Source organism: Ciconia boyciana, chromosome 9, assembly GCF_034638445.1.
Source record: "Ciconia boyciana chromosome 9, ASM3463844v1, whole genome shotgun sequence".
NCBI classification, from domain to species: Eukaryota; Metazoa; Chordata; class Aves; order Ciconiiformes; family Ciconiidae; genus Ciconia; species Ciconia boyciana.
The window spans coordinates 17770352-17798164 of record NC_132942.1 but is presented as its reverse complement, the minus strand read 5'-3'; the positions used below and the strand labels follow the sequence as shown (position 1 = coordinate 17798164).

General features: G+C 36.3%; 1 protein-coding gene and 1 long non-coding RNA gene across 3 annotated transcripts in view; both read left to right on the top strand.

Annotated features, from left to right (window-relative positions):
* SLIT3 (slit guidance ligand 3) overlaps positions 1-27813 on the top strand; it is a 538149-nt gene that overhangs the window by 195324 nt on the left and 315012 nt on the right. The gene's annotated exons all lie outside the window — the stretch shown is intronic.
* LOC140657104 (uncharacterized) lies at positions 12740-19594 on the top strand. The gene is made up of 3 exons (XR_012044218.1): positions 12740-12803; positions 13584-13659; positions 18921-19594. It is a non-coding gene; the product is annotated as an uncharacterized lncRNA (long non-coding RNA).

Here is a 27813-nt window from a genome sequence, read left to right as displayed (position 1 = left end):
AGTTGTGTGAAGAGGTCAAGTAGATCCAAATTACTGCTAGTTCAGCTCTTATTACTACACCAACTGTTCTCAATCCCAAATTACTTCCACTCAGATCTGGCACCCGAAGACTCACGTGAGCAACTTTTCTTCCTTAATGTTTTCTACAAAAGATAGATAAGAACAACTTTCTGTAAGCAACATAGCACAGATACTATTAGATGTTAAGTGAAGTCTTGACTTTAAAATCAACTTGTGAATTTTGCTACAAAACCAGACTCATCTCCAGGATACTTCGTTGCACTGTCTGTTACACCCTGTATCTTGATGTCTGGATTTAAGGAGAAACTTATTTTCCATGAAGACGGTTGAGCAGCAGACCCCAGGCTGCCCATACAGGTTGTGCAGTCTCCGTCCTTGGAGGTTTTGAAGACCAGACTGCATAAAGCCATGAGCAACCAGGTCTGACCTCAGAGCTGACCCTGTTTTAGACTAGGGACAATCCAGGCTTCCTTTCCAACCTGTATTATCCTGTGACTCTAGGGTCTTGGGTCAAGAGTGGGAGGAGACAGAGACCCTATTTCTACCATTGTTAGCTGCAATACACACAAGAAGATACTGCTCTGAAGACCCAGACATTTGTTCTGGCATAAATTTTTTTACTGGTCCAAAATAATTTTCCTGTATGTTCATTGTGATTTAGTGTTATTTCTGTCCCTGTGAATATGCTTAGTAGAAAGCCATGCAATTAACTTAGTCATCCACATTAGTCACTCCATTTTTATTGTATGAAGAGATTTCCTTACATTTTCCTTAGCTTATTTCATTGTGACCCTTCTGAAATGACACATTTTGATTCTGAGAGAGATGGAGAAATAGCCAGTGAATCCAGGTTTATAATGCACTGGGTTTTAAATTAGTTTCTGAACTAATTAGTTTCTGAACTCAGAAACTGATTTCTAAAAAAATCCATCCAAGTAAGGATTTCTGTCTTGCTTTCTCAGTATGTTTGGCTTTCATTATGAAACTAGAACTCTAATTTTTTAATCCAAACCTAGTAGGATGATAACTTCTTTTTTTGGAGTGTACTTCCAAAATAAATTTCACTTTTTCTGTAAGTTGTCTACATTTGTTTTGTGAAATTTTGTTTAAACAATTACTCAAATGCATGATTATCTGTTCTGACTGATTGAGTCAGTGTATCAAATGCACAGGCACACAACTAGAAGGAATGCTCGCACTGGAGATTACAACATTAGAACGGCATGTTTGAACGTTCACACATAGCATGGAAACTTTGTACTTTATACTATGTTCATTTTTTCGGGGCAGTGCAGTATGTATCATTTAGAACATATCAGTTATTTGGAACTCAGACGAGTATCTAATTCAGTGACTGATTGTGCTTAAGAGTAGGGAAACAATAAATAACTCCAGGCATTACAATTCTGATGAATTTCTTTACTTGTTTGTAGACTCGTCATTTCCAGTGGGATTAAACGGAGAGATGTGTGAATTTGTCATATTCAGGCCACCTTGCTGTGTGTTAATGAGTCAGCTTAAATACTTCTGCTGTAATTGCACTCACTTTATCCCGTGTCAGTTTTAGTAATGTTCACGTGGCATCAAGACCTTGGCTTTATTTCAAGCAGCTAGTTTGAATGATAGCGTAATACTACTGATATCAATGTCACCTTTGAAAGCAGCCAGTCCCATAAGCGAGACCTTTCAACCTGGTTAGACTAAAGCTTTCCATAGTTTAGATGTAGTTAATATTTCAAACCACCTCTGAACCATGGTGCAATGCTCATTTGAGGGTACAGTTTAATATAGCATAAAAATATCAGTGATCGTGCACTGTTTATCCTGCACGTGTGAATGATTGCTTAGTGTTTAATATAGAATGTATATCCTTTTTAAAGGCTCAGAATAGATACATTGTACTATTCATGGTTAATACCAATTAGTAGTAGATCAGTCTAGTCTGTGTTATCAGACTTATCAGACTGTTAAAGAGATCAGACTTTACGAACACAGTAGTCCATTCTGGTCTAAAATCTATGGATAGACTCTTATTCGGTTTCTGAGTTTTTGGTTCATGTCATGCGTCTGAATTTTGACTTGAGTAGTGTTAGCATTTGTTCTCCTTTCTTCTACCATTGTAATCTGAGAATTCTCGCATTAAATGTTCAGTTTAGTCAAATATTTATAATACAAGGAAAGATCAGTTTCATTTGCTCGCATTTAATAGAAATGACGATTCCTTTCACATATTCTGCCATGAAATAAGACTGGGGGACTTGATTCTGGGAGGTGCAGTGGGAGTCAGGCAGGCACCAGGACAGCAGTCCTGTTTTCTTTTATATAGTTTTGTATATGATTCTTAGTATTCCTCTTTTAATTGACAAAAAGAAATATTTCAGCCTTTTTCTAGTTCAGTCAGAACTGTGTGGTACTGCTGGATACGTCTGGATAGGGATAGATAGTGTCCTTAGTATGCTTCCCCCAAAAGTCCCATTTGGGTAGCTTGCTTTAGATTTGTATTAGTCATCTCATTTACATTAACAGTAGATGTGTTCAATTCTTCCAGTGCTCTGAATACCCATGAATTTCTTTGGTTAGAACCTATGTGGCTTGTTCCACTGAGCATCAGGCTTATCAGAGGAAATTAGAAATGTGCTAAGAGGATCTTGACAAAGTTGCTCAGCTGATCACCCCAGCAGCACTGGAGCTTTCTCGGTGTGTGCATGCCTTTTTTGTATGTCCCTATAAATATTTCTATGCAGATGTAAGCGTCTCCTGTATATTGCATTGGGAGTAATTTACAGATGTCTGGTAGATCAGTTTACTTTGTAGCCCCATATACTCTTTCACCAGATGACTTAAAGCCTGTTTTCAAAGTGATGCTTGAGGACACAAAACAGAGGGAAGCTGCTGGCTGAGTAGCTTATATCACTAGAAAGAAACAAATGTCTTTTTGGTTACTTACAAATGTGTAACTATTTGAAGAACAAGTTTCTAAGGAAGGGGAAGTCGAATACATGTATAATGAGTTAGGCAGGCTTCTGCCTGGAGACCTTTAGGCTTTGCTATATATGTATCTTATTTTCATTTAGGTGCAATGAGAAGAATACAGAGCTTTCTTTTTCTGGACAGTGGTGTTAAGATCCATTGAAAATGAATCTATGAGTAACACTTTGTCTGTCATTGAGATAACATCAAATCTGTTAAAGATCAGTAGAAACATTAAACATGGTTTAAAACATTTTAAACATGGTTTTAAACAAAACCAAATCTATACAGAAAATAGAGCAGGATTCTTTCCTTGAATTATTATTTTTTTTAACCTGAACTTGTTCCACAGTGTTTGTTTTATAAATAAATTTCAGTAATAAAAATTAGCATGTTGTAGACTGTGAAAATACAGTGAACTGAAATTGTGGGGTGCAAGTTGAGGGAGTAACCATCTTAGAATTACTCAATTTGAGGAAAAAATAGTCTAAGCAAGGATACTTTTATGGCTGGGAATGGTTATCTTAACCATTGGTAATGCGAAGACTTGCCAATGTGTTGTTTGTGATTCCCATGCCTTCTCCACCCAGAGTCTAAAAAGAAACAGAAAAACCCCAAAGTAAATAAGAGAAGGGTTTGCAAAGAAACAGTTGTGCAGCTCGGGACTGTACACCATCAGTGATGCAAGACGTAGCCAAGAATGGCATTTTGTAGCAGATGCTGTGTGAAAATCAACTGTTTTAAGTGGAGATAGCTCTTTAAACATCTTATTATAGAACCGAGTATTTGCAACACATCTCCAGATAAAACAATGAAAAAGCTGTCTCTTAATGGCGTTGCCCTCATGTTAATGACGAACTGACAGCACACTCTGTTGGTGAAACCAAGCTCTTTGCAATTTTTTCTATGCATAAAGATGGTACATCGCAGCTCTGCTACATGAAAACATGCAAAGGGCTGAGGTTAAGTACCTGATAGGAGTATTTTTATAACTTCCTGTTAAAGGAAGAAAACACAAGCAATCTTGCAAATTGAATCAATTAGTGATTCTAGGGGTATTGCATATTGTACTTATGATCTTTGTGAAACATTTGCCCTCCTTGGTGACAGAACCATCTTAGAGCCCATATAGAAATATTTCTAGCTGCACCACTCTGAAAGTGCATTCTCTTGTTGTTATTTTGGTTTTGTCATAGCGTGTGTCTTTCATGCAATTAAATCATACAATTAAATTTCATGCAATTAAAGGGAGGGAAAGGGAGTATGAGGGCAAGACTGTCTTTTTCTACTGGAATTTTTTGGGAATCCCTGTCTTTGCAAATAATTTCATGGAGTCTAAAGTTAGACTAAACAGTGTATTAGAAATGTATCATTGTATGGAAGATTGCTTCTGCCTTGGTAAACAAAAAGGGGATAGAGTTGCTCTTTGTTTGATGTGCCTTCTAGCTTCACATAGTACATTTAATTCGTCCCAGAAATTACTCTCATACTAATACAGCTCTTTTGAAGGTTTTCTTCAATGTCTGTATCCAAATTACAAAGTGGTTACTAGGCACACACACACACAAACACACAAAAAGAGCTCACCACCAGGCTTTCTGCTGTTGTTTAAAGCAAGCAAAACATTTATCCTGCTTTTCTCTTCTGCCTAACAATTCAGAGCACAGCATGGTTTTATTAGTTGGTTGATTGCAGTTGTAGGTCCTTTCCCTTCTACTCCCATCACTTCTTGTTTTTTCGATGAGGTTCATGCACCATCAAAGTCCTAGTGGGAATGAGACCAGAGGGCAATGTTGTTGGGGAGCTTTGGGGGGAGGGTTGTAGAGGGAAGGAAAGGGGATTTAATATTGATAGGGAAGAGGAACTTGGGCAGCAGTTTGGGGGGAGAGTTAAAAGATTAGACAATAAATTTACTTAACAGAGACTAATCTACTGGGACTGAACTTCATATCCTGTTTTGGGATAATATATTTCCTTCTGTGCTCTGGAATGAATCTGTCGTCTCAAGTCTAATAATGAGAGGCAGAGGATTTTTAATCTCTGACCCCCTTCCATATAATTTAATAAAGGCTGATTTCTTTATCTTACTTGGAAGCTAACTTATTAAACTGGTTCTTACTGCTCTTCTGAAAAACACAATTCAGGATTTTGCATTTTAAGGTTTTTTAAAAATGGAATTGGGTTTTTATTTAATTTGGGACAATAATGTACTTGCAAAATATTTGTTATAGTCCTCATTTCAGAGCACAGTTGTTTATCTCTTAGCATCTCTGTTGAAATGCAGAGATGAGAAGCAGAGTCAGGCACGCTGTTTGCACATTCTTGGCTCCACATCGTCGCCGGATTCCATTTGACTGGGGTAGACAGAGGCGGGAGACCCAAAGCTGGCATGTGACTTTCTGTAGCAGGGAATGATCGTTATGTGGGAAGCTGAGTGGGGTTTCAAATGTGGTAACCACATGCATAATTAGCTCTAAAATCACAAAAGTTGTCCTCCTCCCTCTAACCGGCTGCTTCTCATGTGGCAGTGATTACAGCTGCTGTGGAAGTGCTGCACCGCTGACCTGACACATTGACTTTGCCAAGCCTCTTGGTCCTCTGCAATTTGTTGGAAAAAGCTCTCTTCAACTCTTGGGGAGCCCCCAAACCTGCTTTGATTATAAATCACTCTGTGGGCCTGAACATCAGAGTGAAAAGTTGTTACTCCCAAGGAACGTGGTGGCAGGTCTTGCTATACCTGATTAAGGAAGAGTCAGTAAAATATAGCAAACTACAAGGCTGGCCTTCTAACTGCAAAATTAGAAACAAAATACAAAAGGAAAAAACCCAAGACCTTTCCTTAAAGGTCTGTCTGAAATTTAGGTCTGTGTTAAGGCAGTGTTAAGGACTGGCATCTCCTAAGGACCTCTGTCACCTCTGTCCAAAGGATGTCTCCAGCAACAGTCAAGCTCCTTCACTGCAAACTGGCCAGTCTCTGCTCATCATAGACATGTATCTGTGATATTCAAAGCCCTTCTGAGATTATGCTTCCTACATAAGCCTGTTTACCGTGCTTTTTCTACAAAAAAGCTTTTTCATATAACTTATTTTTAGCTTCAGAAATTTTACTTTGTTTTTTGTGTTACAAAAGGACCAAACATGATAGGGGGGATAAATTTCAGATTTGTCACAGTGAATTTTACAGACAGAATTAGAGAGACTAATGCAGGCCTTGCAAGTACCCATGCAATCAAATTCTTAGGTTTCTGTCAAAAATAAAAGTATAGTCTTGACAGCGATTAAGAACTTATTTTTCACACCTCCCAGAAGCTCAAATCTAAGTAGGCATCTTTTGAAACTGTTAAGTGACTTTCTTTTTAATCTTCCAGGTTGCTGCATCCTATGTTCAGTTCATGTTCTGAAAACTTACGTTTGCTTTGTAGATAATGCTGAGGTGTGGGAGTTTGAGTGCCTTGTAGTGTGATTGCATAGTTTATGCAGTATGTTATTCAGTCCTTTTCAAAAAGGTGCTTTAGAAAACCTGGGCATACCTAATACAGCACATTATTCTGAGAGTTAAAATTAATAGTATTAACATAGAAGACAGGTCTTTCTTTTTAAAAAAAATGGAACTCAAAATTCAGTATACTCATATGCTGGAGTCCAGATGCTCAGTGAAGCTAGCGATGGGTTTGCAATAAGTGAAGTGGAACTGTGCTACTTGATACTGGCCATTCAGTCTGAGCTTTGTGTACTGGGCATGCATGAATAAGCGTGGCTCTTCTGTGACTTTCTAGGTGACTTTTTTGTGGTTAATATTGGATTAGTAGATTAGCAAAAACTTGGATTTAAAAATAGAATTAATTTAGGGATGTCAGTCCTCTCGGGAACACGATTAAAATGTGAATATTTTGTTATAATCACTGATTTCCATAGTAACAGCAAGTCATAGACTCATCAGATTCTCCGATCACTTTTGTATCCTACTGTTACCTTGTTGTTGAAGAGCTTTCCTCTTCAGAACAAAACCCAATAACTCTTCTTTTCCATTAGCTGTAACAGGTTCCGTAATTAGAACAGTAAATTTTGTCCGGTAAATAGAGCATGGACTTAGCTGTGATACTGCTGTTTTTACAGCAGAAGAAGAATGGTGACAATGGCAATTTTAGAACTGATTCTAGTATTTTCATATAATTTAAGCAGCAATTATGAAAAAAAATACTGTTTTGCTTCATCTTGATAAATTGCATATTATGGATGCCTCTACTATATAGTATTTTGTTTTCAGAGAGACTTTTATTAAAATGTTTTATATACAAAGTATGTTTGCTCCTTCATATTGATTGTATAAGTGAAAGAAACAAGATAGATGAAAATTGACTATTCAGGAGTGGTAATAGGAACAAAAGTGCAGGTTGAAAGAAAGATGGTGGTTTTTCATTGGGAAAGGTGATTTTCTGTAGCATAGAGACAAGAACACTGGATTAGAACATCTGGAATGTTTGGCTTATCCCCATTAATCTTGAAAGTCAATCTTGTGACTTCTGTGGATTTATTTTTCCCCCCTTTTTAGCACTCTGAGTCATTAAATTGTCTGCTTCATTATACGCATTAGTGCATCACACTCCATAAATCTAAATAGTAACTGCTATTCTCATGAATGTAGCTATTATTTCTGGGTTTGCTGTCTGTCTGTGTGAATTAATATTCTATTTTTTTCCCTGTTTTTTTGAAGGTTCCAAAGTTATGTGTTTGCTTAGTAACAAAGACCTATAGCCAGATTAGGGACCTCAAGGAGGTCTGATGCTTCATTCAAAGCAGGCAGACTTTCAAATCACATTTCTGAAGAATTCTTTGAACTGTTGCTAGATGGTAAACTTACTGTTCACACACTCTCTCTCTTCCTTAAAAAAAAAAAAAAAAACAAAAGGGGAAAAAAAAGTCATAGGTGGAATGGGAAATGAGGCACCCTGTTTCACCTCTGTGAGTTGTCTCTCCAGGTCAGGTCCAAGGGGCTTTTAACTGGGCTCCTGGGGCAGGTGCTTGTATAGTTTGTGCTTGTTCTATGAGTAAGTAAATTATTTCAGTCTCCAGGACTGTCTCCAGGGCCTTTCACCAACACTATAAATTCTTATTATCCAGACAAAATCAAAACCTATTTCTAATAGAAAAAGCAGGTCTTTTGTTTCCTTTTATTCTTAAATTCTTTTAAGGCAAAAGAAGCCTAGCAAAATTGCCTAAAATATTAAAACCTTCAGGCAGGTTTTGTTCTGCTCCCCTGCTTGGTCTTCTGTAATTAATTGGGTAATTAACACGGGGTTTTTGAAGAGAGAAACAAATGCAAGTGACTCAGCATTCCTGATGTGCCCTACAAATACTAGGGAGGGCTTAAGAAATGTAGTTTGCAGTGTATTTTCATAAGCTAGGATGTCATTTTAGGTTTAAGAAGGTTTATTTGACTGATTCTACAGCAGAAGGGGAGAGCAAAGTGGTTTATGCTTTATGGTTTTCCCCTTACTAGGAAGTAGAAGAAACAGGGTAGGCTGATGTCTTCCTGATGCTAGATGTCACTTTGCAAAGATTTTCTCTGTAAGACACAGTTTTAGGCTATTCTATTCTAAAGTTTTAACTTAGTGAAGCTGTTTAAATAGCAATAAATCATTCTTCAGGCTGGCCAGAATTAAAAGAGGTCATGGGCTAAACTGCAAGTACTGAAATGGTAAACTATTTTGAATATCTTTACAAACATCTCCTTCCAGAGTTTATATTTGTTGTATTCTGGGTGTGTTACAGCTGAAGAGGTTTTAACATTTTGATCTCTAAGTCTAGAGTTTTAAATAAATCTAAGTGTCTGGGAAAGATTCTTACTCATTTCACTAGTGACACTTGGAAAGGATTTTTCTAGCAGTAGTTATGATGCACACACTGTAAAATAATACCTGCAGATTAGATGTCCTGAGAGCTCCTCATTATCTTTGTCTTTTGTCCTGTTTTGTCCCTGACAAAGTTACCTAAAAGGAGGAGTTTTTTCACCAAGACCCTTTCATAATTCTCTGGCAATGTGGAGGGATCCTAGTGTAAAGGTAAATTAGGCCCAAAAATTAGGGATTTTTTTTTCTATGCCATGTGAAATTACAACATTTGAACAGACAGCTGCTGAATATTCACTTTCTAGGAATCAAAAAAAAAAAAAGTGATAGTCTTTTCTACAGAAATGCCTATCTTCAGCAAGGTTTTAAATGTAAAGGTAATCATCAGCTTTTACAGTGAAGCTGGTCTCCTTCAGAGGGTCTTTCAGCTTCGTCAGTGTAATGTATAGAGCATGATCTGAAACCGTATTAAATGCATGGCTGATTTGCTTTGTGTCAGTTCACATGTGTTTGTGACAGTATTTACAGTGCCTGTCACATTTTGAGCACTGTAAACATGATTGAAATCAAAGCATAACATTCAGAGTATGATTTCTTTTTTAAATTATAGAATAAATGGTTCGTGGTTTTGTTCAACAGATGAACAGGGACCATCGGTTTTGTGAGCAGTAAGTGTTGCATGCAACAGGCTCTTTAATCCTCATGTTATCTTTCTTGAACTTCTCATCACAACCTGAAGAGCTCTCTTGAGAGCTGGAATGGAAGAAGGTAACGGCAAGTTTTGAAAGTACAGAGAGACTGACCTTATTTTTGCTAATACTCCTATCCATCTTAGCTTTCTTCATTGAATTTTTCTTTCCAGTCTTTCATGGGACCTCTGCATGGTCTTGATTTAAATTATTTTTGTTAAAACAGTGTTCTACATTTATACTAATAATGGGAAACATAGTGCAGACTGTGAATAATAACTTAGGGAAGGGAAGGAAAAAGATGAAGCTATGGTCAACAGTGCGAGGTAGGCAGAAAATAAACATTTTCTTGGTGAAAAAAAAAATTTGAATTAGAAAAAAGAGAAGTAAACACAAATAGTATGTAACTTAATGTAGTCACTGGAGATGTTAATTATTTCAGTAGTTAGGTTACTTCTGCAGCAAATATATAGTGAACACTGAACCTATGCTCTCTGGTGAACTGTCTGAAAAATATTTCAGGTTTTGTGTGAAATACAAAAACTGTGTATTTGCGTTACTAGTATGAAAAAGATGCTTTAAGTTGCTTTAGCATGGGAAAAATAAGCATTTGTTTCATACCCTCACAACTCCAGGAATCAATAAATTTCCCTGAAATAACACAGCTGAAAAACTTTATATCAAGTTTCCCATTGTGGTTCACCTTCAAGTATACAAAATATAAATTATATCCAAAGTAGAACTTTTCAGCAAGTTTAGAGGGTGCAATATCTGTGCATTATAGGAAAAGTTGCAATACGTCTATTTCTGTCACTCAGACTTCTCCATGTAGCCTTCTATAGTCACAGCTGATCTATTAGAAACTATAGTTACTGGAAAAGTTACGAAAACATTGGCTAATATTTTACAGACTTGAGTTTATTTTCCCAAGGATTTTACCTTTCATTTATTCCAGAGCCTTTCTTTAACAAACTGGGTGGTGAAAATATCATATTACATTTGAATGATGGTACATTGGACCCAGCTTTCTCCAAATGTGTGATGTACAAAATGGAAGTGTGTGGGCACTAACTCATAAAATAAGTATAGACATGTCCAGCATGACCTGAGCTTACTTTCTTCTCAATGTGTTGATGTCCCAACAGGTGTGCTGAGGCTGAGCTTCTGTCATTGTTGGAGAGCAAGGGGGTGGCATTCTGCTTACAAAGACCCAAATGAACCAATGTAAATTGTATTGTGATGGTCTGACAAAGCGATTTCTGTAGCTAGATCTGAATCAAACTAACTATGAGCTTTGTTTGGTAGGATAAACAATGTCTCATGGTTGGGAGCTGGAAAAGGCAAGGTGAGGACAGGGCGTTAGTTTTATCTAACAGAGCAAGGCTGCTTCCTTCGCAGACAGAATCTACAATAACAGAAGATCACTAACAGGTTCCTCAATCTAAGTCCCATTTTGCATACACATGGTTTTAAATGAATCTCATGTATTTATTTGCAAGAAGCATGGGTTTTTTTCCTTTGCATGGCAAACCAAATCATTTTCTGTGAAATTCCACATGCTGTACATTTTTTCAGGCAATGTAGGTAGGTAAACATTGTATTTTATTCAGTGAGATTTCTAACAGCAAGTTTGTATATTTATTATGATACAGAGAAATAGTTATACAATAATCTTGCATATTTAAGTGTTCTAGTTACAGAAGCAAACCCAAAATATATTGGAATTCTATTTTTAACTCCACCAATGGTCAAGACAGCATATTATGGGGTTTTTTTAAATGGTTGATATGACAAAGGATACATGTGGAATACCTTTCTAAACTACTGCCAAGATGTTGTAGAAGCCTTAAACTGAGAGTTAGAAAAAAGAGGTGTTTACTTTACACAAGTATTCTTAGACTAAAATTCTTACGTGAATATTTGTGTGAAGAACAGATGTTAATCCAAATTAGAAAATGCCTAAAGACAAATACTAAGAATTTATAAATGTGATTATTTGTTCTGAGAACATAATTTTAAAGGAGATGTTCCAACTTTTGACCGTGGAGCCATTCACAGGCTCCATCCAGAATGATGTATGGATTAAATTTTTATATTTGAAGCAGCTGATGAAATGCTTTCAACATTTAACAATACCAGTGTCAAAACTATTATTTATGGAATGTAACTGGCAAATTTTTGCTGTTTGATAGTTTGGGCATGTCAAAATGAAATATATCAGAAAATGTATTTGTTGTCAGCACTGCTATAGGAACCTTTATAACCTACTGTGGTGGAACCGTTAGTTCTTGAGAATGAGAGTCCAGTCATTGCAGATCATGAGGTCTGAAGAAGCTGCCCATTTAACACTGTGAATATGGTGGGTTTGGTTGTTTTGCCTCAGGAAGCAGAATTACCTGTAGAGTAGAGTAAGAGCTTAAAAATATGTTGTTTCATGGCTTTCAGATTTTGTTATCTTTAATTTGCACCCTGGGTGCCAGTAGTGGCTGTGAGTAATGAGTCTGTCCATATTTCAGTAGTGGATGAAAACTGAGAGCCCTGAATTTGATCAGTTCTCCTCAGCAGTCTACAGTGCTGTACTTAAATGAGACTTCATTCTAGTTCATTACCAGGGAAGGAGCCCCAGCATTTTGCTGGCAGAAAAGCAGCAGCAATACAACAGCAAGGCAGGGTCTGTCTTTCTCTAAGTAGCTGCAGGAGGCCAGCGCTGCTCCAGAAATAGGCTGCTCTGTCCCGGTAGTTGGAACTGGGCTGCTTTAATCTGCTTTTGCTCAGCAGCATCTGAAAGTGAGGAGGACTGGTGGGGATTCGCTGGATGATTGATGCCTGCTGTCTCCATCTTTATCGCGTTCTCACTGTGAAAGCAGCAAGGTAGCACAAGGCTCTGTGGCAGCAGAGTGATGTGGGGGCATGCATCTGGACCATTAAAACTTGTTTTAAAAGGACACCAATTCATGTCCTGTATGCTAGTTGCTTAAGGCAACTAGAAAAACAATTAATGGAGTGGACACAGTTGTGGTTACTATTAGTCTGAGGTATCAGTGATCAGCAGAGGGCACCATATCCTATCAACACAGCTTGCCACCTGTGTGAAAGATAGGATGAGTTCAGGTTTGCCTTACTACATTTTAAGAATTGCATTGTGACTTTGATCTTCAGCAGACATTGAAGTTCAATGATTTTAATGCTTTCTACATGCTTTCTTTTAAGGCTTTTGGACCATAAAGTGACATTATTTCAATCTTACAGTATATTGTTAAAAAGAAAATTTCAGGTGAGTAATCTGCTCCAATATCTCCTTTCCAAAGGCTGTGGGGACTTCTAGCTATGTAGTCATAGCATCTGGAAGCTCAGCTGCCCTGCTCTGTGATTTCAGAGTGAATAAGATTATTCAGTTATGACTTAAAATTCTAAAACTAAGAAAAAAAGCACTACTTTTAATTTTTTTTTTTAATGAGAAATGTTGAAACAGACCAACAGGAGATGATTGTTTGGAGAGTAAAGGTGGTATTATTTTTATATTGCCAGAGTGGCTGCGTGAAGAAAGGTATCTGAAAATTAATGAACAAAGGTTTTCTAAAAATCATATCCGCTTCTGGCTTGTTTTTCCATAAGAATTGCAAAGAAATTTAAGTTTATTGACATTAACCCCTGAAAGAGCCAGAAAAATGATTGATGAAAACAAATGGTTTGATTAGGAAAACAACTATTTAATAGTGAAACGCTCACAAGTTTTATTGGAAGATGCCAGCCCTGCAGTGGCACAATCCTTTCTTCCCTCTCGCAGTATGGCAAAATGTTCTCAGCTCCTTCTTACTATTCCTAAAGACCATGGAATCATTTAACTGACATAAATTACTATTTTGGTGGAACAAAATGTTGGAGCTTATCTAATACAAGAAAGGAAAGGAAGAAGCTACAGATATCAACTGTGTTTTTCAAACTATACAAGTTAGCTTTAAAGTTTTTACCAGAGTGCATCACCCCACATAATTTCTCAATCTTTTTATAGCTTTACTAATTATGTTCTCATTTCTTCTATAATCTGTTGCAGTCCTACACATTAGATTCAGTGATGACTTTGCAGAAAACATAGAATATGATGTTGGCTGGGATTCCCTTCCCTGGAGGTATGAGACATTTGAGTTAGGTGACAGAGGGCAAAGAGTTTGCAGTTTTTCCTGGCAGTGGTTCAGTGCATTTCTGTATCTGTTGTGACCCTGAAAAAGCCTTTTATTTAATATTTGCATTAATGCTTCTTGTCTTTCTTTTTGAAATTGGTGAAAGTTGAGAGCATTTTATATCCTCAGAGACTTTACATTTTTTACTAGTGTATGTCAATGTGGCAGAAAACTTTGATTAATAAAACCTATGGCAGAGGGAATACAGGGTCTGAGAGATTTGCAGTTTATTCAGGGAGAGCAAGATTAGGGTATCAGTTGCTAATCTGGATACTGCTACAGGAATAGAGCAATGTATATTTAATTTACTTTTTTCTGAGGATTATATGAAAAGGAAGAAATATTTTTATATGCCAGACAAACGTGAGTGTGTTATTTTGATACATTGTCATGGAAATATTTTAAGAGATGAAACTTAGTTAATAATACATAACGTTGTAGGTAATGCATTAGTTAATTCAATGACTTATACAGGTCAATGAACTGAAACTCTTGTTAGAAGGAACTGAACAGAAAATTAGTGATTTAAGCTCTACTGTATGTATTTTCTAAAGCTGAAGATAGGCAGAAGACATGGATAAATACAGTATGATGGATAGAAGGAAACGGAGAGAGACAGATGATTTGTGTAATTCATCCAGCTGTCACAGTAAATATGAAAAATCTGTTTTCTGTCCTAGATCAGCCTTCTTTGCTTATAGGTTAGCTTCTGCTCTGCCTTTTATTCCTCTCAAAAGATTTTTCAGAAGGTTAAAGCCTCAGGAATGTAAAAATCCCCATGTAAACTAGGTGTTTTTAAACAAGTTTTGTGTTCTGTTGTGGGAAGTACACATTGTCAGCTTCCTTTCCTTCACTGCTGTCACTTAAGGAAATATTTTTCGGCAGAGTGGCATGGATACAGGATTTGTTGAGCATCATATTTCATGATGTGGAAGAGCGGGCTGAGTCCTGGCGCAGTAGGGCATTCTTAATGCATGTGACATTGGCACTGGAGGTTTATGGCAAGTTGAAGACTACAAAATCTTACACTGTGTAACACTGGCCATTAAGCAATCAAGTATGCTGTATCTGTAGAGCTTCTAGATTTATCCGAAAACAATTTTATTTGTTCTTCCCTGACTGCTTTGAACAGAAACAAGTCAGTGACTGAAACATGTAAACTGTGTAAGACACCAGTACATAATCCCCCCACCCCCCATTATATAAATAATATTTAAAAATTAATATTTGCCTACCTACAGCAGTCAGGCCATTGAAGTCTTGCCCAATGAAATTGAACAATGATTAAAGTAACTGAGGGACCACAATATCCTTCAGGGTTTCTCATGAAACATCAGTAGAGCCACATGGAAGAGATCAGGTGCTAAATGTTGCTCTTCAAAAGGGTTCTGTGGAGCAGCTATAGAGTGTTAAGTCTTGCAGACCTTTTTTTATGAACTACTTGTTTAGGTAAGCACTGAGATATTTTCTGCTGTAGTCTGCACACCAACTCTGAACACCAGAGATCAAATTAAAAACTATTTCCTGCCTTCCCAAAGGAACTACGTTACCTATAAACTTTGTTTACCTTTTGGCCATGATTAACATTTCCCTAGAAGAAAGGATTTTGGATAGCCTGAAAAGGAAATGCAGCACAGTGATGCATGTGCTTATAGTATCAATCTGAGAAGAGGGAAACAAGGAAAAAATATTTTTAATTCTGTGATTTCTCATTTGATTTTTTGGGGGTTTTTTTGTTTGCCACTTATCTAGTAATGGATGGGATGAGAAAATATTCGTGCTGTGATTTTCAGTGGAGAATAACAATAACAGTCAGGTTTGTACATATTTCCAGTGTATTTTTACTTTTTTGTTAACCCATGTCGTGGTTCATGTGCCAGCAGAGAACATCTATAAAAAAATCAGTTATTTTTTGAATATGAGAACATCCATACTGTATGTTTCCTACAGGACATTTTCCACCCCCCCATGGGATACAATTGCCTATCCTGGACCATGAGTTTCATGTATGGTACTACTGAGATTTTATATGTGGTGGTAATGTGGAAGGAAAAACCAAGTCAGTGAGTGAGATGGAGAAAAACATCTGTTTGTTTAGAGTATCATGTAGTGTAGGTGTGTACGTCCTAGACTTGAGGAGAAGGCAACTAAGCTTCAAAGTTACTCTATCCCATGCTATAGTAATTCACACCACTACTGCCTGTGTGGAGAGGTTTTAATTAAGATTGCCCTCTCCATGTGTTCAGCTGCTGTGCATTCTTTCTCTCTTAATAATGTGCTGCATTAGCTGCATTTAAGGGCAGAGCCTTCCCATGACATTTCAGCTTCACTGGTCATCTTAAATTTGGTATAGTGAGTCTGGCATCTTCTCTTTCTCTGTTAAAGTATTAAGATCATTACAGATCTGGACTCTCAAAACCAGCAAATACCTCAGTGTTATGTTAAAGACATGATTCAAAATGGAGGAGTTTTTTTGTTTTGTTTAGGATCCCCAAAATCGGTATTATTTACTAAGTGCCCACCATTGAGGTAGTTGAGTTGAGATTAATCATATCTCTATGAATCTCACTGAATTCCAGTGACTCATTAGAAAGAAACAACATTGACAGCTCATAAGCTTGAGCGTACAGTTTAGGATCTGTTCTTGCTTACGGCTTCCTAATAAATAACAAAAAATCTACCAGTGTTCCAGTTCAAAGGGTAAAGCATATGAGTAGTGAAAAAATCTTTGCTAAAGGCAAACATTTTAGATTTTGCCAACAAGCTTGTGCAAATGGTATTAATTATTAAGAGCATGACTTCTGTGTCATATGGCATTTATGAAATTGAAAACTAATAGACAAGGCACTTAATTTTATAAGAAATCAACACCAGTGTTTTAGACCTATTGGCTAGGTTAGGTGTTCTTCAACAGTAGTATTTTTACCCTTCATTCTAATATGGCTAGCCCATATAAAATGAAAAAACCACATGAACAAGACACAAATCAGCACAGAATGACAAACAGGATGGTGCGGTCTTTCTCATAACCAGGTGCCAGAAAATGGAAGAGACTTGATTATTTGGCAAGTGTAATTTAACACTGTGCTCGTATTTTAAATTTAGATTCTAGAAACTTTTTACAGGTGTTGCTTCAAAGTAGTATGTTTTGTAAGTAGAAATACAAGTAGTTCTGCTGAATGTTTTTTCTGTCATTTGTGGTTTGTGTGTATTTGAATAATGTAAAAATATACCATGTAAACTGATAGGCCAGTGGTATCAGAACATCACTGCTTGGAATCGAAAGTCGACAGACAAGCAGATCAGTTTCTGCATGTGTTTTTGGAAAGGTTTAAGGAATTTGAAAGTTAGTGGAAACAGCATCTGTCAACTATTATTGTAGTGTTGCTCTTCCTCGTTTAGCAAGCTGTCAACCACTAAATTGTCAGAAAATCAGGCAAATGTATTTTTGTATACAGGCCTTGTCAAGTGGTGGAGGCCCGTTTGTGTATTTTCTTGGCAATGACATTGTAGGTTCATATAAAAAAATCTAAGCAACCTATTATGTCACTGAAAGACATCGAGTTAGGACAACTGAAAATACTTGCTTTCTGCTATAATAAATATTTAATAACTCTACTGTAAATAAGAACCAGTTGGAAAACGGAATTTAGTAGCAGGGTACTTCAGATTTCTCTGAAGTGAGCTAAATGCTCCTTTTAGCAGTTAGGCCTTTACAGATGTCAGCTGAGGAGAACAAACATCTTCATAATTTATTTATCACAAGTGAAAGCTGATTTGCTACTTGTTCATGTATATGTAACTTTCATTTAACTGTCTCCATCGTGTCCACTTCAAAGAAAATAATAAGCACTGAGATTCTAAAATAACTTTTTTTACAGACGCTTTTCTTCTCTCAAGGTAGACCTTATGCAAGAGAATCTAATAAAGGAAAGACACTGTCCATCTGAAAAACTTTTCCAGGAAATGCTCTTTTTTCATTAATTTGTATATCATTTTGTTTATGTTAAAGTCACCATAAATACAGTAGGAAGTTGTTATGTTTTGTATATGTGTCTCCTTCAGAGATTTCAAAACCCCAATTCTAGAACTAGATGTTTGCAAGAAATGTGTTCAGACCTATTGAAGAAGAGGAGCTTGGCCCCAATCTTTTAGATTGACCATTTTACTATGACTTTGAAAACCTTTTTCACGGTATGTGACCGAAAAGTATTTTTAAATTCTGGGATTTTAAGACTGAGTGAAGATTTTATGCTAACTGCAAGAAGGATCATAGAAAAGATCATTTAAAATTGAAAGGGGTGGGGGGAGGACAAGCCCCAAACTATTCCATACTCTTTTGTTCCCTCCTAAGATTCTGAGTTGATACTGCAATTAAATTTTTCTTCTGAATGTAATGTTTACTTGAGGAAGATGGTGTTGAAGAAAAAAAATCCCCCCCTTTATTTTAGCTTTAACATTCTTAGGATCACTTAGCTGCTAGATTGTGCTGTGCACTGTTTGAAAAGAAGCAGAAATTGCAAGATAAGATCAACTGCTCACCTGGGGAGACTTACAAAAGTTTCATATTTGAAGCACATGTTCCAAATGCTAGTCAGGCATGGATAGCATTAAATTCTTACATCTGGCACAGAACTGCTTGCTTTTATGTTGGTTTCTTTTCTTGTTTTATTGTTTAGAAGGATAATAAAACCTCACAATAATATCTCATAATCAGTATAGCATATCTCCAGGCACCTTTTGCATGTTGTATTTGCCAAGGAGAACATTCGTCGTGGTTTATTTTGCCTACAGAAATGTTGAAGGTTTGCATCTGGATCCCTTTGGAAATAAATTTATGATTTGTACCAGTGCAAAAAGGAAGAGGAACATATTCCGCACTGGTTGAATATATGGTAATTCAATTTGACTGGGTGGTAAATAGAATTAATTATCCAAGCAAAAGATAACACCTTTTGGCATGGCTTCAGCTGCTGCGTATGGCCATAAATGTTTCAAAGCCAAGGTTCCAGCCATTTTCATTTGGCATTGGTATTATTTCACTGACATAAGTTAGTTCTGAGTAAATGGAAGATGATATAGAGAATGAACTCAAAATCCACCTTAAAGTGAACAGTAACTCCAACTCTTAGTTTTTCAGTGTATTTTAAAGCAAATTTTAGCTGTGCTTCACACATCCTGATTTTCACTGCTTGTTTTTAAAATTGTAGGGAATGCACTAAGAGCAAGGAAAAGAGTTGAACAAGGAATCTTCAGGTGTCTTCGTGAGAGCTTTCTCTTCAGAAATCTTTCCAAATGATCTACTTTGTTTCTGCTAATTCCTTTTTATTCTTAAATCTAATTAAATGAAGTGTTGATGTCAATCAACTATTTATTTTTTGTGTTTGTTTCTTACTGGCAAATGTGTGTTAGCTGGGTAAGTATCACTGCACGTGTGCCCTGTTTGTACCCTCCTCTCTAGATATCTGCTGTGGGCCACTGTAAGAGACAGGTGTTTCAGCTCACTAAAGCTTTTTCTGACTTCGTACATCCCAGACTGTTCTTATATTTCTGCTTCTGTGGCTCCTGCTCTAGATTTTTTTTACCTGTTCAAAATCCTTTATAATTTTTGAAAGCAACAGTTTCCTTAGGAATCTGAGGGAATCAATATCTGCCCACTTTTGGAAAATCCAAGTCAAAATGCTTCCAGGTGGTGATTCTAGGGTCTTTTCTTCTCTCCAGTTATGTTAAGATGGCTGAGGTTAGTCTTTCCTACACATATTCTTTAATCGCACCCTTTGTTTGATGTGGCTACTTTTAGCTCTCTCCAAGGAAAAAGTTCTTCTGAAGGTGTCAGTTAGAACATTATCCCATGAATGTCTAGATGGTGTTTCCAGTAGGCAGAAAGCCATGCTTTGCTGGTGATATTTGGTCACATTTACATGTTCTGGTGTCCTCCTTTACTGGTGCCAGAAACTGGGCAGTGATTACATGGACTTCTGTATCCCCTTTATCCTGCATCTTTTTAGGCCTATTCAGTGTATGGCTAATGTTAAGTGATTTGTGTGACTTGTTTTCTCCAGACTTACAGTTCCATCAGCTTGACTTAATCTTAGATATTTTGGTCTAACCACCTAGAATAGTTGTGCACTGTTTTATTTTTATTATTACATTGTAAACTTGTCCACGTTACTAAGGTTTTTTTTTTTTACTCTTATAGGTGAACTATCCGAAAACATTCTATGAATATGCTGCTTTTCCTAACAGAGTTGTGATTACTAAGCAGTTTATTTTTTGTCATCAGCAAATGATCATTCACTTACTAATATAATGAACCATTTTAGGAGAGTTTGTCTTGTTTATCTTCTGTTAGTGTTGGTTATAATCAGTTGTCTGATTCAGTCTCATAACTCCATGCAAATTGTTCCCATCAAATTCTATTTTTAAACTATGACAATGCTAAATACTATGACAATGCTAAATTGTTTATGGACTCTTCTATAGCATAGTTAGAGAGACAATTTGATAAATCAGGTAGCTATAACTAAAGCATTCAGATATATTACTGCATAACTATATTTCAAAAAATCATTAGTGTTGCTTTGAAAAATGCTAGTCTCAGTTAAAGACGTCAGCAAATTTAAGGGGAAAACAGAAAAAAAATCTATTTTTAAATCTTGGTTTAATTTAAAAGTTAATGCTGAAAAGTGTACAATTGAAATTTTATTTTCCTTATATTACATCTACTGATGACTGTCGTAAGAGCAATAAGCTAGACATGGGATTAAAATTGTATTAATTAAGTAATTTACCAACTACTATACTGCTGTTCTATTCTTTTTTTAGACTGCTGGCTTGAATGATAGACTTGAGAATTCTTACACCTTTAAGACATTTTCCTAAACAAGTATTAGTTTAATATTAGGAGTTAAAGAATGGAAACTATAGCCTATACAGTACTTATAGTATTTCAAGGACTGAATTTAATCTAAAATGCAAACTTTCATAGAAACACATAAATTGAATCTTTAAAGAAGTACTTTCCTACTAAATCTTTTGATATAGACAGGCATTTACATGCTCTGAATAGATAATGTGAATGTCAAGGTGTGAACCTTGCTTGAAACAATGCTTTAATTTGCCACGGGAAGTTATTATGCTGACTATAAATTACATCACTTGCTCATGCTAAATAAATCCAAAAATGAGATCTAGAGAAGTCATTAAGGAAATAAAGCATTGGTTTCATTCCATTGTATTCCAATGTTATGGAAAGACACATCTTGGAATTGGAATTGATTGAAACATTTTAGCCTGAATATGTTGACAGTGAAATCTGATTATTTTTCTGTAGATGCATAGATATATCAACTTACACTGAACTGCCAGCAAGATCCTGTGAGGGATGTTTGCATATTGATCAGTGTGTGCTAGATCCTGATCTTGAATGTTCCTCTGGTATTATGGATCAGAAGCTCATGATTATGCACCCTTGTCTGTGTCTAAATAGTTTTTAATCAGGGCAATATATGTTGCCCTTTCCATGGTGTGATCCCCTCAAGATCCATGGAGAAACACATTTGGTCTAGTTTTTCTTTGATATAGATCTCTACTAGTGCCTGAAGTACTTTTTTTGTAAGGACTGGGTCAGACTTTATAGGGGCTTGTGTCAGCCATCTTATTCTTGTACATTCATTTGGTGAATGTACATTCAGAACTTGCATAAGGTTTCATTCGACATAAGGGTGTCTAATAAAAATTTTATTTAGCTTTGATTGTATTCCCCTATTTGATATGTGATTTCCTCACCTAAATCTTAATTGTGCTGGATTAAAGAAATAAATAAATGTAATTATTTTTAAAACTTCAGGTTGAAATTTTTCCAAAGAACCCTACTCACATTGAAAATAATGAGAGCAAAACAACTTGGAGATGTCATTTGTGTCTTTTAAATACTGTGTTGTCTAGTGCATCAGTTTCCGTAAACTTTGCAATTTATGATTAGTGAGTGTGAGAAGAGTTTGTGAAGAAGTAGAAGCCTCATTTTCATTCCACAACATACATTTGTCGTCTTAACTTGTTCAGTTACAAGAGCAAACTGCAGTCTTGATATTGAAGAATTTATACTTGGGAGTTCAAATCTAGCCTGTGTATCTCTGACTTAGGAATCACATACAGGAAAGGGAAAATCTTTCAGTCCTGGTAAGTTACTTTTGTTTTAAATACTTTTCAGGTGGGATTTTTTTGGTCATTCGCTAGAAAAGATAAAATCATTAATAAAGTCAGAAAACTTCCTTGCCTTTGGATTCTTGGGGTTTTGTCTCTAAACAACAGAAGTGCAACACTCGTGCCAGGTAGAATTGAGCTTCCTAGAATACTTCTACACTGTTATTAATAGGTTAAAATGACTTGGCAATTTTGATAAATAGTTATTATATAAAAAAGAAGCTCCTCAAATGCTTTATTGATTAATGGTTAACCAGGGCTATGCCATCTGTCATAAAGAAATTTTAAAGAGAAATCGAGCAGATCTTATGCCTTTGTCCATTAGGAACCAATATCAATCGGTTCAGGGAGAGTATGCAAGGTCATTAGCTGCTGTTACGGCTGAAGCACTAATGTGTGCCTCATGCATCAGAGTTAATGATGCCTATGGTTTTGTGTTTGCATCCAAAGTGTCTTCAAAGGTTGGACTTCCTTTTTTCTTCTGTGAAACTGTCTATTAAAAGGAGAAACTTTGTGGGCTATTTATCTTTCTTATGTATTTAGGAACTAAAGAATGATCTTAGTCTTTCTTATTTAAAAAAAAAATTCTCAAAACCATGTCGTCTTATGAAGCTCAGCTGAAGAACAGGAAATTTCTCCGAGTTGGTATTTTTATTTTGCTGTTAGGATTTTTTTGATGACTGGAGTTCTATATTTTAGTCAATTTTCTATGACTTTTCAAAGTAGAAAGCCCCGAGGTATGTTTTATTTGTCAGATATGACCAACCAAAGCAAGGGTTAAATAGAGTCCTTGAAAAATGTCAGGTTACATAAAACCACATGCCAAGTGGGTTTCTAAAGTGAAAGGCATGTGAGAAAACAGGTCATAAATCACTATGTCTCTAGAAGATGAAGTCTCCAGTATTTATTATTTATGAACCATTTTGATTTGCCAGTAAGGAAGCTCCTTGTTGGGATAAATACTGTAATTATAGTGATAACATACTTGGAGCTGCAGCATCCACCAGTGGGGCACAGCTAAGAGGACAAGCATCCTGTTAACGTGTTTCCAGAAATGAAGGTGAGCATTTGTCTCAGTAATTTCTTTCTTATGGGAAACTATACATAAACCATTTAAGAAAAAGCTAAAGGAAAAGAGAGGAAAGGGAAAGGAAAGGAGAGTTGTTAAAGTGCCTCAAGGAAAGATGCATAATTTTTTTCTCATGTATTCCTTAATAGCAAAGAAGAACAAAGAGGGGTTTTTTTAAAAAAGAGCTTTTGAAAAAAGGTTTTAAATTTATTTTCTAAAGACATCATTTCATATGCATCTATATAAAAACATATATATATATTTTGTATGTGTATATACGTACACATTTGGATCTGAATATTTTTATAGCTCTGGCTAGAGCCAAACAATTGAAGGCAGACATAATGTGAACTTTCCCACTGTACCTCTGTCTAGATCCACACATGCTGCCCAGTCCTCCAAATCCTTTGAGAAGACGCTGCCAGATGGAGCAAGGTGTCTCCATATACATACATCTCAATGTGTAAAAAATACAGGTTTGATACATATCTAAAAGGTTTCCGAGTGATCTGAGAATGTTATAAAGGTTCTCATGAGATCACCTGTTTGATTTTAATTTGTTGCAGATATCAGCTTTTTCATTGCAATCTGCTGATGCTGCAGATTAGCTTACTGTGCTGGTTAGTTCTGGTTTAGTCCTCTCTTGTGCTGTATCTTTCTGGCATCAAAAATAAATTTGCTGTTCAGGATCATAATAGTCACTGAAGAAGAGACCATTATTTTGTGACGTAAAAGTGTGTGTATCTGCAAAGCATGTTCAGCAGTCAGGAAATAGTGGCTGTGTTCTCAACATGTCTGGACCTTCTATAGAAGGTGACATATGAGGAGCTGAAATTGTATGACACGTTTTGTAAAGAGTAGTGACTATTCTGAGATACATTGGATGTGTGATTTTTCTGGTTTTGACTTTCATTTTGTTTACAAATTTTTAAGAATCAAGTGAGCTTTTATTTAGAATGTCACAGTATGATACTTCGTATGACAGTAATTCATACACTCTAACCAAACGCAGTTAAATTTCAAGTAAAACTTCCAGATTTTTTTTTTCTTTGTTAAAGAAAGGCTTGAATTACCAGTGTGGAAAGTTTAGGCTTGCTTTGGTTTTTTTCAGTGGTGTTTATTCCTTTCTTCTAATCTGTAAGATGTTGGTATGTTCCCTGGGGACAGCACACTGAACCAATACTCTGACAGCTTGGGTTTTATCCCTAGTCTATTCTTTTCTGGTTCTCTCCTGAATAAGTCATTTTATCTGTCTGCATTTCTGTTCATCTCATGTATAAAGTGGGAATAATGACACTGTGACTTCCATTGAAATAAAGTAGAAATTTCTTAATGAAAATCAATAAGTAAAATCTATATGTGAGTGAACTAAGGTGCATTCCCCATTTTCTTTAAATAAGTTGTCTTGAGAATTTTCTTCTCAACTTGGATAAGATGCCTGTGGAAGTATCAGGTATCTTGTTGTCAAAATGGTAAAAAATCCTGTCTGAATTGAAGGTATTTTGTAAATTTCAGAGACAAAAAATGGCTTTAAAAGTTTTCTGAGAGATGTGTGATTTCTCTCAGCAGGAAGGGAAGAGAGAATTTATTCTCCGACGACATTCATGGAAGCTGTTTTCATACATAATTTTTGCCAGCAAACACTTTTCCCCTCCATGTTCCCTAATTCTACATCTCGTAGACATGGATGGCTTTCTTTGAATAAGCTTTTCCAAAACATGATGTAGCAAACCCTTGATGCAGCAAGTTTGGTGTTCGGGATTCATTCTCTGCCATTTCAAGTATGTCTCCATCTCCTTCTAGTATGGCTCCCTACTGACAGCACAATTCTCATGAACTCTGTCAAAGATGAATGTGAAAGCATGTGAACTGCAGTAAGTGTGAGTAGCAGAAGACACGATGAATAGCTCCTGAGGGTGTACAACACACGAGAAGACAAAGGAGATAGCACTTCAGCTCACAGGGAAGAGGCATCATTTCTCAGCATGATTAAGTGCTTCCACGGAGCTGTAGCAGCTACAATAGCACTTACATCTGGTAACTTAGCTTTTATAGAATTCTTTTGCCAGATTTTTCAGTATTTCAATGAACATATGTATGTTTATATAGGAGAAAGGAGTTTGCTTTAATGTCATCCCTTCCAACACACACTTGGTAATAAACAACTCCAGATCACGCCTTACGTTTTTGCATCAGGAGTGAACCTAAAATGTTATGCTGAATTTCAGACTAATGCTATTTATCAGTTGAGAATACACCTGGATTTTGGAAAAAATGTATATCCCAATACAGGATTAGTGTGTGAAATTCAAGCACCCTGAGTTGGTTATTTTCTTAATTTTAGGTCCTAATGTCTTTTGATTTTTGTCACTGAAGTGATCAGAGTTGAATGAAGCTTCATGCGTACAGGTTAGGGAATGGGAGGAATTGGTGCCATGTGTTTCCCATTGCAGAAACCTTTATGATATCATTGTCGGAGAACATGCTCAACATGCCTTCCAGACTTGGCGTGCTCTTTAGATTGCATGATTGGTTGGGACTGTGTCAGTACAATATTCATATTCCCTTGGGTGCACAAATATTAAGATATTTAAAACATTTAATCCCTAAGAGGAAAGATTCCTCTCCCCCCTCAAGAAAAACCAACCAAAAAACCCCCCACAACCTTTATATTCCTGATGAAAATGTATACAGTATCTCATTTTACAGCTTGACCTCCTTTTGCCATAGGCACTGTAAGAAACTTCTTATTCAGTGGACCACTAATTCTTACCTATCCATCCTTAGATACTCACAGAAAAACATATTTTTCGTCCCAGTTGCTAGAAGGAAAGTCGTCCTTCTGTCAGCATATGGATAACAGCTGTCATTACCACTAGCCAGTTATATTGTCTGCTGTCCCAGTCCTTTATCTGTCCAACTCCAGACACTAATTCAGAAAATAAGAATAAATAATCAAGGCATGTGGAACTGAGGCCAAGCTTTTTTTTATTTACAACACCTGTTGCCTTTTATAGGATTGGCACAGTTAGTCTAAGCCACAATGGCTTTCTAGATTTCATGATAACTGGACTTTCTGAAAAGTGTCTTTGCTTCTTTGGGGAGGGTAACTCTTACTTTTTATTTTCATTAAAAGGTTAAAAGTAAAACAAAAAATACCACCATGCATCCACTGCAAAGCAACAGGAAAAAAATGTTTGAAGAGGTCAAAACTGTATACATTTTTACACTGCAAGTTGAATGATTGCATTCAACTGTAGTACTGTAGTTCCTCCATCTCTGTTGATGCTTGTGCCAAGGCAGGGGACATTAAACACCCCATAGAGAAAACTGTCCTAACTGTCCTCCTCCTCTTTATCCTTTTCCTCTTTCACTAATTTGCATCCTCACTGCAATTCTCTTTAAATACACCTGCATTTTCTTTTCTAAATTTTCTAAATGTAGTATGTTGTCTTCTTAGTTCCTCAGTTGTTTCAAAAGTTTCACTTGATTTATTTCTTAATTTCTGCCTTATGAAACCATGTCAATTTAAGCTGAGATTTTTTGAATTTTCAAACTAAGCTGAGTTTGCACGTTCAGTGTTTGAATGCAAGATGAGGTGAGTCTGGGCTGACTCCTGGCAACAGGGCTAGCGACTCAGTCACTGGTGTTTTGAAGCATCTGGTCTTTGGTGTTTTGAGATTGTACTGACCCAAAGCTGCTTAACACAGCCATGTACAGCTGTGTTTCTTTAGGTGTCATCTTGGAAATAAATCCCTTATGTGAGTTTTTTAAGGCACACCTAAGTTTGTTATTTTTAGATTAACTGGTAGAGCTGGAAGAAGTAGACAGGCTTTGGAGAACGCAGACCCTTCTTCAGGTCAGGCAAATTATCTTGTTTTCCTGACTATGCTAATTGGTTTAATGACTAATATTTTATCTGTCTAGAAACCTTGTCTTACCTTTATCCTTAAACTGTCACAAAAAGTTAAAACTTGTTTATCTTAGGTTAGAATTTACATCAGTTTTGTGTGTTGAAATTTAGAAAGCTAGAAAGAGGACAAAAAATTCTAACAATCTTAATTAGAACTATAGGATAATTTAGTCTGGAAGGGACCTCTGGAGGTCATGAAGTCCAATGACCCTCTAAAGCACAGTCAATTATAAGAATAAAAAAAAAATTAATACGATCTCCCTTCTGTCAAGGGAAAGACATAAACTTGAACCCTGAAAAATGGAACATGTTTCTTGCAAATGTATGTGTCTTGTTCTTAGCATCCAGTTCCAGCTTCTGGACTACACAGTGTCCCCTGTATGGTATGGCTGGCTTTGCTACCTGTATCAACAGAGGTGGAAAATGATGTACTTGAGTTCCCAGTATTGGTGATTTTATGTCCTATTTAAAAAATAATTGATTGCTTTCTTGAGAACTGGGTCTCTAGGTTTATAGGTACATAAGTACAGGATAGAAAGGAGAAATGGAAATACATCCTCTTGATCAGCTATATGCATATGTTTATCTTAATTTGAAATAATTACTTTCTTCCAGAGCTGCCAATGATTTCTCATTTTTTGTATAAACAAAACTTACTATAGAGTTAGAAAAAATACACTTTGGATAAAAAGGCAGTTACAAAAATCTTAATAAAAAATAAATTATTTTTCTTAGTTCTACATAGAAACACCTTTTCTGCACTGAAAATTTTTGGAGGCTGTGTGAAATAGCTAATCATGCAGGGCTTCTACTCGCTTGGGTTTTTTCTTAATCATTTTAGCAATGTTACCATACAACGTATTATATATAGCATGTGTATAATATCTACCTATAAACATACATATTATACTCAAAC